Below are 12,310 nucleotides of genomic sequence, written 5' to 3'. Positions count from 1 at the left end.
GCAATAAGGTATGATACAAGTATATGTATGTATCAGAAATCACGTAGCAGTTTAACCACAATTGTAAGCAAGCACAGTAATTAAGCATTAAGTAAATATTAATTAATTCGTACGGATACCTGATTTGGTGAGGGTTGTCACATGGGATTGGAAATATGAAGCCAGTGGTATTTTCAGTGTGGCAAGCGTCAAGTCTATCCTCGGTTCTTTCAATCGATCAAATCCGTTAAGAGTTTTTGAGTGTAACAGTTGGGTACCGAAGAAAGTTGGAATCGTTGCCTGGCGGGCCGAGACGGAAAAACCACCGACAAAACAGGCCTTGTCAGTTCGGAATGTGCCGGTTCTGGATCAACGATGTGTAATGTGCGGGGAGTATACTGAAACGAGCGAACATATTTTTGTATCTTGCCAGTTTGCACAATCGATTTGGCAAAACATTGCGGGTTGGTGCAAGAGTCCTCCTATATATGCGTTTGGCTTAAAGGATCTGCTCGAATTACATGAAACAGTCTCCGCCTCAAGGATAAAAAGGAAAGCTTTTCATGCGGTGGTCTTGGTGACAATTTGGTGTCTATGGAAGTCGAGAAACGATGCTGTGTTTAGGCAGACAACTCCGAATACCACGAAGTTGTTAGATGAGATAAAAGCAATGACGTTCCTTTGGTAAAAAATAGATCTAAATTGGCGACATTATCTTGGGAGGTTTGGAGCCGTTTTAGTTTTGGTGGATAGAGTATTCAAGTTGTAATTGTCGAATGTATTGGTGTTAAACTATTGTATATTTGGTGGTAGCATCTTGCTACGTATTTGAATAAAATTTTGTCGGCAATATTCTACTACCTAAAAAATAATATTTTATGATATCAGTGAAGAAAAAGAACGAAGATCTAACCTTCAAATTAAAGGTTAAAAAAATTTTAAAATAATGATTTTTAGGGGGTTAAGTATAACAAGTTGTTATTCTATTTTTTTTTAAAGAGGATGTATAACTAATAACAGAGAGGAATACATTTAAGGAGTTAAGTTATTGTGAAAATAAAATTATCGTACGAAACGTACGAAGTGAAAGAAAGTCAAAAAAGTGGTGGTGGCATTTTGGTAATTATCAGCAACTTCAAAATTACTCTAGTAGAGTAATTTTGAACTTCTGTAGGGTAATTTTGTAAAAGCTCAAGTAGAGTAATTTTGGTCGTGTAGGGTAATTATCAAAATTGTAGGGTAATTATCAAAATTACACTAACCCCCCCCAAACCCCCCCCCCCCAAAAACCTAACCCCCCCACCCCCCAAAAACCTAAAAAAAACTAACCCCCCCCCCCACCCCCAAAAACCTAAAAAAACCTAACCCCCCCCCCCACCCCCAAAAACCTAAAAAACCTAACCCCCCCCCCCCCCCAACCCAAACTAAAAGCTAAAAACTAAACCATAAAGCTAAACCCCATAACTAAATGCTAACAAAATTACTCTACAAGACATTTCCCAAAATTACCCTACAGAAGTCAAAATTACTCTACTAGAGTAATTTGATAATTACCCTACATTTCTCAAAATTACTCTACAGATGCTCAAAATTACCCTATTGATGCTCAAAATTACCCTACAGATGCTTTTTGCTTTTCCCCAGTACAGTACTTTTGAAATTGCTGATAATTACCATATTGCCACCGCCACTTTTTGACTTTTCTTTCAATTCGTACAGTTCGTACGTTTATTTTATTTTTATTTGATCTTTTACCTACATTTAAGGGGGTAAACAAAAAAACGTGTGCGACCGTACAGTAGAAGAAACTCATGTGATTAACAATATTCTCCTGCAGGTAGGACTGCATGTTGATTTTTGTTGACCAACAATATTCAAAAACTTTAGAATATTTAAACTACTACAATCATAAGATGGTGACGTAAGAATTCAATAGTTCAGGTTTTCAATTGTTCAAAAAGGGCGGCAGGGGTAACAGTGCCAGGAAGCTGTCTGGCACTCCCCTATTGGCCCAACAAAATTACGATTTTATCCCTCTTTAAAATTATGATTTTGTCATCATTTTAAATTTATGTTTTCGCCCCCGCCTAAAAATAAATTTACGCTTTTGCTCCCAGATAAATATTTCAATTTTGCCCCCGGTTAAAAATTACGATTTTGACCCGTTTCAGTTTACAGTTTTGCCATTAGTTTTTTTCCCTTAAATTTACGATTTTGCCATCTGTTCAAAGTTATGTTTTTGCCCACGCTTACAAATAAATTTACGCTTTTACTCCTGGCTAAAATTTCTAATTTTCCCATCGGCTCAAAATTACGATTTTGCCCCGTATAAATTGATACTTTCGCCATTAGTTTTTTTTCTCCCAGTAAGGTTACGATTTTGCCCTCAACTTAAAGTTACATTTTCCCATCGTTTTTGTTTGTTTTCCTTGTTAAATTACGATTTAGCCCCCAGTGTAAAATTACTGTCATGCCGGCAGCTTCCTGACACTTCCCCATTGGTCCATTTAGTTTACGATTTATCCTCGAATTAAAATTATGATTTCGCCCGTAGTTAAAAATTACGTTTTTCCCATCGTTTTAGTTTTTTTTTTTTTTTTTTTTTGCAAAACTATAAAGGTTTTTTTGTTTTAATTGGTTCACTACGGTCTTATCATCGTTTTTGTTTTTTTCCCCTAGCAAAATTATAGTAGTGTTTTTTAATTGGTTGAGAATTATTCGGCCATCGCCCCGTAACGCGGGCGGGGCATCTACTAGTTGGTGAACATTCGACAATTATAGTCCAGAATTGTTAAGATTTGTTCCAATTAATTTATCAATTAAAAAATAATATAACAAGATAAAGGAGTAACGAATAACGAAAGTATAATAAAGGTAAATAACAAAAAGAAATTATGATACTTATAACAAGATAAATAATAACAAATAACGAAATTATAACAAAGGTAAATAACAAAAAAAAAATATACGATACTTATAATCATTTATATCTTGTAATTACACCATATAAGTACACGAGTTACATCACTCCATCACTAAGATCAAAATTACATCATTTACTTCAATTTAGACTAGGTTAGAACCCCGTATATTACACGGGTTGAAAAAAAATGTAATTTTACATACTAAATAATAAAACAATATATCTTTAAAAACCTCATTTATTACACGGTTTTAATAAATGTAATTTTATATATTAAATAGTAAAAAAATATTATATTTTTAAGAACCTCTTGTGTGTATTGTAATCTATATACCAAATAATAAAAAAGTTAAATTTTTAAAAACTCTATGTATTACATGAGTTGAATAAATGTAATTTTAGATTAATAGTATATTAAATAAATATAATTTTGGATTAATAGTGTATTAAATAAATATATTTGAATAAAGTCTTATATATAAATTTTAAGTAATCAATATATTTGATAATAATAAAAATACTAATAATAGTAAAAAATATAATTTATATACTAAATCTATTTTTTACTATAATAGAAGAGATTAAACTATGTAATATTTAGTAGAAGAGTTATCTATAAATATTTAGAAGAGATTAAATCAAATAATAATTATCCATAAGATATTAAACTAAATAATATTATTTCGTAGGAGGGTTATCTATAAGACATGGTCTAATATGATGACAAGTGTCCCAAAGTTGATTTCTTTTATTATATAGTATAGATTACGTAACTTTGATCTATTTTTCACTCTAAAACAAAGTTTCAACAAAGTTTCTTTATTTTATAGGACTTGAAACCTATACAAGTTTATATTTAAGAACAAAATAGTATTCGGACCCGTTCGCGATGTGACACGGCATCTGAATATGTCATATATTCTCTGTGTACAAAGATGTAGCATAAGATACTATGAAAAGACAAAATTGCAGAAAACAACCTTTATGTTATACCCAAACTGCATTCCATACCTTTCACTATGAAATTGACAAAAACCAACCTTTACATTCATGTTTTGCTACAGATTCAACCTTTACCACTAACGTCGTCTAAAAATTCAGTTAAACACCTCTCACATGTTTTGCATGTGAGGATATTATTGTCATTTCAGATCCTTGTTATAAATAACATATATATTAATAGTTCTCTTTCTCTCTCACTCTCTAACCCCTCTGTCTCTCTCTTATCAATTCTCCATCGCCACTGTTAGCCACCACCGCCTCCACATGCTACCACCATCAGCCACCATGCCACCATCAGCCACCACGCCACCACCAGCCTCCCCACCACGAATCGGTTGGATTTGGAATCCCCTGGTTCAGATTCATGTGTGACTCAGGGTAAAGATGATATTCCCACTCAATCGTCCCTAGTGGCCCCTTGTGCTTCTTCTAAACCTACTACCAGCCCCACTAAAAGTGGTACTCGAACTCTAAGGTGCAGGGGACCAAAACCTAGCTCAGGGAATCCGGAGTTAGATGTTATCCGAGCTGCAAAAATCGCTCATGATGCTCAACTACAACAGGAGATGGATAAGGCAAGAGGTATTACTCGCTCCACGAGATCTAGAACTAAACAGAACGGTGTACAAATTGCAGGATTTGGGGTTGTTCGGAAACAAAGAAAGTTGATAAAGTGTAGTCCAATGTTAGCTGATTTACGGGTCAAAGAATTTGTTTCTGGTGCCAACAACCAAAAAGATAATCAATTCCAAGAGCTGCGATCTACTGGTGGAATTGAAGGGGTGAAACTGGGTTACTCTGTTAGGTACTTTCAGCAACCGGAGGATGTTAATGGGAGAAGGGTTCCTGATTTGGGAGACGGGAGCCAGAAATCGGAGGACCTTTGTAATCAAGTTGATGTTGAAATTGTTTCAGTGCACTCTGAGAACTCGGATGTTGATGACTCTGTGCCTAGTGGTATCTTGCATGCCGTGAATCCCTCTTTCCTACACTTGAATATATGCAGTGAAATGAAGTTGTCATTGTCTCCAAACTTAACCTTCTGTTTTCAGTTTCAATGGCCTGCAGCTCTCGTCTAATATTTAGGATATACAAATATACATTAGTTTATAGTTTTTAGCTGGTTTTGTTTGTTTGATACATTCAATTGTTGTACAGGAGAAGGCTAAAGAATATAATTCAGCCTTGAAAGTATTTAAAGAATGCCCACAATTTAGCAATTGGCTTGTGAAGCCATTACAGTTTGGGCCTCAAGTTCTTATGGGACAATGAGTTGAACTTCAGGTATACTATTTTTTTTTTCAAAAAATCTATAGCTATAACAGGAACATGTTAAATGGGTTAAACGCTACTCGAAGACTTCAATTTTAACAACTTGGTGACTGATGTGTGTTGGTGTGTATATAATTTTGATATATATTTAAGCCCCTTTTTACACTTTTAACCAAGTTTTAAATTTATAAAACACGATATTTAGTAACACTAAACACACATATGGGCAAGTGCACCCATCGTGGACGTAGTATAGTGTTGGTAAGATACCGAGGTCGTCCAAGGACACAAGAGCTTTTAATACCGGTTTATCCTCAACGTCTAACCAAATCAAAAAGTGAGAAAAATATTTTAAACTAAGAAAAATAAAAACTAACTAAATGCTGAAAAATAAAATAAAATAAAAACAGATAGACAAGATGAATCACTTGGATCCGACACGTGTGTTAGTATAACCTTTGATTATTTTCGCACTTTTGCACTTGTTTAAGAGATTATCTTAGTTATTGTAGTAGGCCCCTCTTTTGAAGGCGACATTACCCTCAACCCAGTAGTTTGAGTCAGCAAGGATACAATCCTAAAGGGTCGGATTATTGAAAGATAATGAATTAAGTTATTAATGCAAATTGTGGTAGGCCCCGTTTTTGGCGGTGACGTTACCCTCGGCTAAGTAGTCTGAGTCAGCAGGGATACAGTCCTAAATAGCCGGGTTATAGTATTAATAGTAGTTAACTTATGAGGGGGTCAAAGAGTTTGGATCCCCGCCATCCAATACCTATGGGTATTGAAGGAGATCCTACTAAATTTGACCCAGGTCCCAAGCAGGACCTCTAAACGCTGAACAAGGGCAAGACCCTTACCAAACCGTTCCCTTAACCCCCGACCAGGTAGCCAACATACCTCCATATAGACCGTGGAGATATGAATGGTGAAAATCTTTTATTTTATATAGACAGTAAAATAACGCCAAGACACCACGGACAAACGATAAGGAAAGATCACCTTCAACATAAGTAACTAGTTATTAAAGTCATTAATACAAAACCAAATAAAAAGTGCAAAAGATTAAAAATAAAAAGTATTATACTAAACACTTGTCTTCACCAAGTGATGTAAGAGACTTAGGCAAACATGGCCTTGATTGTCAAGAACTCTTACGATCAATCTTGGATCCCGAGACGACTCACACACTCTACGATGGACAATGGATGATGGTGGTGGATGATGGTGTTATGGTGGTGGTGGGTGGTGGATGAAGTGTGAGAGAGGTGGTGTGCCAAGGGATGAAATGGAATGAAGCCAAGCACCCCTATTTATAGGCTGAACAGAAGGCTGGGCACGGCCCCGTGTCCGCTGGACACGCCCCCGTGCCCGTCTGACATTCTCTCTCTTCATTAATTGTAATTCGCAATTACAATTAATGCGTCTGCTGTACTTTCACCACGCCCCCGTGCCCGCTGGACACGGCCCCGTGGTGGGCAATGGAAGCTTCTACTGGTTTGTCTTTTCTGCTGCTTCCTGGGCACGCCCCCGTGTTCGCTGGACACGGGGCGTGTTCAGTCTTCTGTTTTCTCTTCTTTGCCTTGGGAGGTGCCGTTGAGGGTCCGGGCAGTCTACTTTTGTTCCTTTTCTTGTATTTATGCTAGAATTAGTTGTCTTTTTGCTTCTTTTGTGATTTTGAGCTCATTTCATCCTGAAAATACAAAAGGAAGACAAAAACACTCTTTTTCCAACATTAGTACTTAAAAAGGGTTAGTTTTATGCCTTAATTGATGTGATTTATATGTTGCATTTTACACACATCAAATACCCCCACACTTGAACTTTTGCTTGTCCTCAAGCAAAACTCTTTAAATGTGGCTTACACTCCAAATGGAATAGGTAGAAGAGAAAGTTTTTAGCTTGTCCTAGAGTGTCGGGAATCCAAGGTCTTAGTAAGTTTTATTTTTATTTATTTACAATCCTATTCGTTATGATTTATTTTGAACGTTTCATAAGATAAATTACTTATTTGGGCATAGCATGCCTTATTAAAATTCCATTTATATACAAGTTCACATACCTCACGGGGGATCACTCAACACTCGGCCGAAGGTGTATATTTTTAGTGAATCACTCGAGAGCGGCATGGAACTTACGCCTTCCATAGGCTTGCCAAGCAATCAATCCTCCTCCTTTTTAACTTTTTACCTTTGTAAATATCAAGAGGACTTTCGGGGTGAAGGGTTAGGCTTGGGTTAAAGGTGGGTGGTTTGTGTTAGTGGTTAGTAAAAGGGCGAAAATCGTAAAAAACGTCGGTTTTCGTAAAATACCTTGTCTTTAGCGACTTTTTATTTTGAAGTATTTCTCCAAACAAGCTTTTATATAGCTTTTGTTTGTTTTTAACTTCATCATTTTTTTTTTCATCACATAAAAATGCGAGTTTACGAAAAACCGAGCTTGTTACTAAAATAAAGGGTGAAAAATAAAAAAGGTTTTTGGTGGGTGAAAAGGGTTTTGGGGTAATGAAATGAAAGGTTTAGGCTCAAAGGGGCTATCTAGGGGGATTTTGGGTAGGTGGTAAAAAAAATGAAAAATAATGGTTTTGAAAGAAAAATGGTTAGTCCTAATGCCTCCATCATTTACTTACTTGGGTTTAAGTTGGTAAGGACCGGGAATGTATTGTTGTGGCAAGTTCTAGATTTGTAAGAACCAAGCGGCTATTCACACAAGAAACGAAAAATGAGCATTTAGTCTAAATATGTATATTTTTATGCTCAATAAAGGCTCAAAACTCACTTTTGTGGGAATGGGTTTTTAATGTGATCAAGTATATATAATCGAATTTTTAACTAGACTTGTTATGCCGTTTCATAATTTTCTTATGTTGGTTCTTTGTTATCACGACGCTATCGGTTGTAAACTTGTAAAAATATAACCTTTTTAGAACTTGTTATTCCCAACTTAAACTAAGACAAGTAAATAAAAAAAATGAAAAAGTTTTTGAAAAAATTTGGGGTGTTTAGCGGTTCCAATAGAGTTTTGTGTAAGGCTTGTGTTTAGGATTTGCAAAATTCAAGGTTTTAGCATCCCCCCCATACTTAAATTACACATTGTCCTCAATGTGTCCAAAAATAAGGTTTTTGGTCGATTAGGATGTGTAAAAGTAAGTTAAAAAGCAAAGATTTATGTTACTGGCATCCTGGACACGGCCCCGTGGTGACCGGGCACGGCCCCGTGGTCAAGTGCCAGTAACAAAAATTAGAGAATTGAAACAGAAGCCTGGACACGGGGGCGTGTCCGCTGAACACGGCCCGTGTCCAGTTACCTGAACTGGGTGTTTTCCTGCAGGTGGCTCAGCACGGGGGCGTGTTGGTTGGGCACGGCCCGTGTTGAGCCTTCTGTGATGGAGATTTGTGTCGGGTTGCTCTGTTCTTCGTGCATGGTTCCATTTTTCTCGTTCCCTTTTTCATCCATTACCACCATGAGTGTGTTTTATTCTGCAAAATAAGACTAAAAGATTAAACTAAACTAAGGATAGTTCCGCGGAATACCTCCGTGGTGCGCCACGTTTATAAGGGTCCTTGGCTAGACCCGATTCGAGGTTATATATTTTCTGAGTGGGATGCTTGGCGTCCCATGTTACACCGTCGGAGAGCAGCATCCAAGCTCGAATCAATAACCGTCATGTAATTGACCGGGTCGTCATCTTCTATTCTCTTCCCAACTCCGAATTTCACTTCATCATCCTCATACCTCAAGGTGAGTGTCCCGTCATTAATATCCACCACTGCTTGGGCTGTTGCAAGGAAGGGTATCCCTAGTATAAGGGGGACCTCGGTGTCTTCGTCCATATCGAGTAAGACAAAGTCAGCTGGATAAACGAATCTGCTTACCTTTACCAAGACATTCTCGATGACACCTTGTGGGAATTTGACGGATCGATCAGCGAGTTGTATGCTCATTTTTGTAGGGCTCGTGGTTCCCAAGCCGAGCCTTTAGAACATTGACGAGGGCATGAGGTTAATGCTAGCTCCTAGGTCGGCTAAGGCATTGCGAACGGGCGATTCCCCTATTGAGCATGGAATCGTGAAGCTTCCGGGATCGATTTTCTTTTGGGGAAGTTTATTGAGCACGAGGGCAGAGCATTCTTCGCCTAAATTAACTAATTGCAAATTTTCAATTTTCCTCTTATGCGTAAGGAAGTCCCTCATGAATTTAGAGTATTTGGGCATTTGGGTTAGGACTTCGATAAAAGGAATATTGACGTGCAATTGTTTTAACAGACTTTCGAATTTTGCGAATTGCTCATTTGTCTTTTGACGAATTAACCTACCGGGGTACGGAACTCGAGGAGCCTTGGTCGGCTCTGGTGGTGGAGGAGAGTTCTTCTCCTGCAGAGGTGTCGGTACTGTTTCTTCCGTTGGCGGTGGCACTTCTGCAGACCCTACGGTGCGGTTTCGTAGTGTGATGAGGTGAACTTGCGCCTTTGGGTTTGTTTCGGTATTGCTGGGTAATGCGCCTTGTGGTCTCTCGGAAAAGTTTTGAGCTATTTGATTTAATTGTTTTTCTATGTTTTGAATGCTAGCTTGTTGATTTCTAAAATTAGATTCTAATTGTAGAAATCTTTCCGAGTTTTTCTTATCAGTGTCAGAGACGAGGCGAGATATAGTATCTTCGAGCCTTTCTCGTCCACCTTGTTGTTGAGTGAAATTTTGTGACTCATTTCTTGGTTGCTGAAAGTTTGTTTGTTGGGTTTGTTGGTTACTACTATTGCCGGGTTCCCTCCAACCAAGGTTTGGGTGGTTTCGCCATCCTTGGTTGTAAGTCCCCGTTGGGGGACCCGACGGCCTAGGTCTATTATCAATGTAGTTTACCATTTCTTGTTGATCGTCTGTTTCTTTCATGCAACTCCAATTTTCATGTGACCCACCACACCCTTCACAAGCCATAACCGAGACTGTTTTTGTCATTTCCAATTTTTTTATCTTTGAAGAAAGAGCCTCGATTTGGGCTTGTAAAGAAGTGCTTTCATCGACCTTATGGGCGCCCGGGGCGATAGACTTATTTCCCCGGGGGGTGTGCCATTGAAAATTGGTTTGAGCAATTTCCTCAATTTGATTATATATTTCGTGTGGGCGTCGATTACCTAAAAGTCCCCCGGAGCTAGAATCAAGTGTCTGCCTAGTGTGTGGCAACAATCCATTATAGAAAGTGGATACTTGTTGCCATATTGCGAGGCCGTGATGGGGACACTTGCGTAATAGCTCCTTGAACCTTTCCCAAGTTTCATATAAGGATTCCCCGTCCTCTTGTGAATATGTATTAATTTCAGCCATTAACTTAGCAGTTTTAGAAGGAGGGAAATACTTATATAGAAATTTTTGGGCTAGTTCATCCCAGGTGTTTACCGATCCAGCTGGGAGGGTGTTGAGCCAAGCTTTCGCTCGGTCTTTTAGTGAGAAAGGAAACATACGGAGGCGGATGGCGTCGTTTGATACTCCATTGATCCGAAAGGTATCACATATTTCCAAGAAATTAGTTATATGTAGATGGGGATCCTCGTCCGCAAGCCCATGGAAGGTTGCGGAGTTTTGGAGCATTTGTATCAAATGTGGCCGAAGTTCGAAGTTATTGGCTTCGACATTCGGAGCATTGATAGCGGCGCCTAGATTACCTACGGTGGGTCGTAGATAATCCATAAGGGTACTTTGGTCCGCCATTGGAGGTGGATTACCCGAAACCTTCTCTTGGTTTTTGGCTTTTAACCTTTTTCTGAGAAAGCGTTCGGGTTCTTCTAGTGGTTCTTTTATGTCTTTATTGGAACTGAAGCTCATACACTACGTGAGGGTGGCGTCGGGTTCCAAGTCCTGCAATAAAAACAAAAAATAATGTTGGTCAGAAGGTTCACCACGGCCCCGTGTTGAGCGAACACGGCCCGTGGTCGGAATTTCAGTGATTGTTTTCCAGATCCCAGTTACTGGAAGTTGGACACGGCCCCGTGTTGCACCGGCACGGCCCCGTGGTCAGCCTTCTGTAACTTGGAAAACAAAAACTGCCAGTGACGATGCTGAACACGGCCCGTGTCCGACCAGGCACGGCCCCGTGTTGAGCTCTGCAGAAGCTGAAAATCTAAGAAAAAAAATCCTAAAAAATTAAAGAAAAATAAAAATATGATTAGGCCGTTGATTCCTAACTTTCTTAAAATCCTTGTGTCCTCGGCAACGACGCCAAAAACTTGATGTGTGTTGGTGTGTATATAATTTTGATATATATTTAAGCCCCTTTTTACACTTTTAACCAAGTTTTAAATTTATAAAACACGATATTTACTAACACTAAACACACATATGGGCAAGTGCACCCATCGTGGACGTAGTATAGTGTTGGTAAGATACCGAGGTCGTCCAAGGACACAAGAGCTTTTAATACCGGTTTATCCTCAACGTCTAACCAAATCAAAAAGTGAGAAAAATATTTTAAACTAAGAAAAATAAAAACTAACTAAATGCTAAAAAATAAAATAAAATAAAAACAGATAGACAAGATGAATCACTTGGATCCGACACGTGTGTTAGTATAACCTTTGATTATTTTCGCACTTTTGCACTTGTTTAAGAGATTATCTTAGTTATTGTAGTAGGCCCCTCTTTTGAAGGCGACATTACCCTCAACCCAGTAGTTTGAGTCAGCAAGGATACAATCCTAAAGGGTCGGATTATTGAAAGATAATGAATTAAGTTATTAATGCAAATTGTGGTAGGCCCCGCTTTTGGCGGTGACGTTACCCTCGGCTAAATAGTCTGAGTCAGTAGGGATACAGTCCTAAATAGCCGGGTTATAGTATTAATAGTAGTTAACTTATGAGGGGGTCAAAGAGTTTGGATCCCCGCCATCCAATACCTATGGGTATTGAAGGAGATCCTACTAAATTTGACCCAGGTCCCAAGCAGGACCTCTAAACGCTGAACAAGGGCAAGACCCTTACCAAACCGTTCCCTTAACCCCCGACCAGGTAGCCAACATACCTCCATATAGACCGTGGAGATATGAATGGTGAAAATCTTTTATTTTATATAGACAGTAAAATAACGCCAAGACACCACGGACAAACGATAAGGAAAGATCACCTTCAACATAAGTAACTAGTTATTA

At 38.4% G+C, this 12,310-nt stretch overlaps 1 non-coding gene across 1 annotated transcript; it reads left to right on the top strand.

Moving 5' to 3' along the window:
* Nucleotides 1-10,393: 10,393 nt before the first annotated feature.
* LOC118486986 lies at nucleotides 10,394-10,500 on the top strand. The gene has a single exon (XR_004880153.1). It is a non-coding gene; the product is annotated as a small nucleolar RNA R71 (small nucleolar RNA).
* The last annotated feature ends 1,810 nt before the right edge of the window (nucleotides 10,501-12,310 follow it).

The sequence above is a fragment of the Helianthus annuus genome, chromosome 14 (genome assembly GCF_002127325.2).
Source record: "Helianthus annuus cultivar XRQ/B chromosome 14, HanXRQr2.0-SUNRISE, whole genome shotgun sequence".
Lineage (NCBI taxonomy): Eukaryota > Viridiplantae > Streptophyta > Magnoliopsida > Asterales > Asteraceae > Helianthus > Helianthus annuus.
This window is presented reverse-complemented; position numbering and strand designations above follow the sequence as displayed.